This window comes from Grammomys surdaster, unplaced genomic scaffold (genome assembly GCF_004785775.1).
Source record: "Grammomys surdaster isolate TR1022 unplaced genomic scaffold, NIH_TR_1.0 139, whole genome shotgun sequence".
In the NCBI taxonomy this organism is placed as follows: domain Eukaryota; kingdom Metazoa; phylum Chordata; class Mammalia; order Rodentia; family Muridae; genus Grammomys; species Grammomys surdaster.
The window spans coordinates 12,933,576-12,935,586 of record NW_021604597.1 but is presented as its reverse complement, the minus strand read 5'-3'; the positions used below and the strand labels follow the sequence as shown (position 1 = coordinate 12,935,586).

Genomic DNA, 2,011 nt, shown 5'->3' with positions numbered 1-2,011 from the left:
CTTTCTTTCTTTCTTTCTTTCTTTCTTTCTTTCTTTCTTTCTTTCTTTCTTTCGTGAAAAACAACCCTGTTAAGACAAAAATAAAGATACAAACACCAGATGTAGTACAATATAATAGAAACTGGAGGAAAATAGTACATGCTAACAGACAATATGATACACAAACAGGGAGGGAGTAGACAGGAAGGGGCAGAGGCCACAGCCTACATCACGAACCTTTCAATAGACTGCTGAATGGACTGTATCTGCTGCTTTAGTTGAGAACCTTCTTTGATGGTAACAGAACAGGCGATTACCAGCCTGGAGACTTCACAGGCCTGTCCTAAAGCCTGTTTGGAGTACACAAATACGTAGGGGAGATTTTTGTTTTCACACAGCAGAGGGAGGTGCAGGATGATCTCCAAGGGCTCAGCGTCTGCTGCAATCACAATGGACTCAGAGATACCTCTGTTGAGGGTTTTAGTGATTCATTGGCTCCTTTCCGAAGCTGCTTGTAGTTATACAACTGCTGAACAAGGTCCAGCAGCTTTTTGGTGAGGTGGGCATTTGCGAGGGGATAGGCCTTCGGATTCACATCAGCCTCCATCAGGCTGCGGTGCGCTGGCCTCTCCGCGACTGGACAACAGCTCACCTCAGACAGACTGAAAAACGAAGAGTGTGCGTCTCTGAACGTCAGATTTTCTACATCAGAGCCACTAGCAAAAGCATCTTAATCTAACTTCACTAACAGTTTATTTTTCCAATTTCTTTCTAAGGGTGATGGTCATAGCTGGCAATCTACACTTCTAAGTTTTTTCCTAAGGTATTGATCAAATCATTAATCTGCTCCAGCAGCAATGCCCGAGAAAGATTAAGCATTATTATTGCGAGTGCCAGTGATACTGCCCAGTGAGGGGCTGGAAGCCCCCTTAGAGTTTTCATACAATTCTTAGATTAAGAGCGATGTGGAGGTAACAAACAGAGCAAAACTCCACAACAGTGTGAAGTCTTCAGGACACCGGGCCTCGCCTCTCCTAGACACACCCAATGTAGTTGTGCTAACTGGTGGGCCATATTCTGTGAGTTCTAAAGCAATTTGCTGTTCCTTCTGCATGGCCCTCGGCACTGCTCCTGCCGTGAATGCCTTCCTAGCACTCAGCAACTTGGGTTCAGGTTTCCCACAGAAACCTGCCTACCTAGTTTTAAATGAATATATCAAATTTTCAAGTAAAAGGGAGATGCAAAGAAGAAAGAGAAACTGGAGCTAGAGCTGATGCTGCCTCTTGCATGTAAATAAGGAAGGTGGGAAGATGGGAAATAAGACAAAGCAGGAAAAATAGAATGCTGCTCCATGTATTTACATTTTTTTCAAATTTCCCAGCACAGTGATGCTGCAATCTTGGGGTATCCTTGACAATAGTGTCTTTCTTGTCAAGCTAGGGTCTTGAAACTTGATGGCTGACAAAGGTCCTCCCACTCCCTCTCCCCCCTGCAATGACTTTTGGGTTCTTGACTCATAAATCTGTAGGATGAAATTTCACAGACCAGGGAGGATGTGTTTTATTGTAGATCTACAGGTGAAAGCTTAAGAAGGAAAGAGAGAGTCATGATATTTGAGTTAGGCATGGTGGACAGCCATATGATAGATAAATAACCACATGGGAGGGAATGGAGCTTTAGAGAACCTGTGGAAAACCTCAAGGTACCAGGGAAAATATTGCTCTAACCAGCATCCAGATAGAAGACAAAGAAAAAGGAAGTTAAGCTGTTCTGAATCTTGATTCAGAAAGGTGGATAGATGCAACAGAACCTCTTGGTGGCTTAAAGGAACTGCATAGGAGTAAGGATTGTGGAGAGTTGGGTCAGGAGAAAAAGAGCATTTATGGACCTTCCAAAGGACCTGGGTTTGTTTCATAGTACCCACACAGTGCCTCACCACTACCTGTAATTCCAGTTCTAAAGGATCATTGCCTTCTTCTGGCTTCTGTGGGCACATGTGGTACATAGACATACATGCAGGTAAAATACCCAT

The 2,011-nt window shown here is 43.8% G+C and overlaps 1 pseudogene; it reads right to left on the bottom strand.

Moving 5' to 3' along the window:
• Window positions 1–203: 203 nt before the first annotated feature.
• Window positions 204–586, bottom strand: LOC114617830 (annotated as a pseudogene).
• Between the last annotated feature and the right edge of the window lie 1,425 nt (window positions 587–2,011).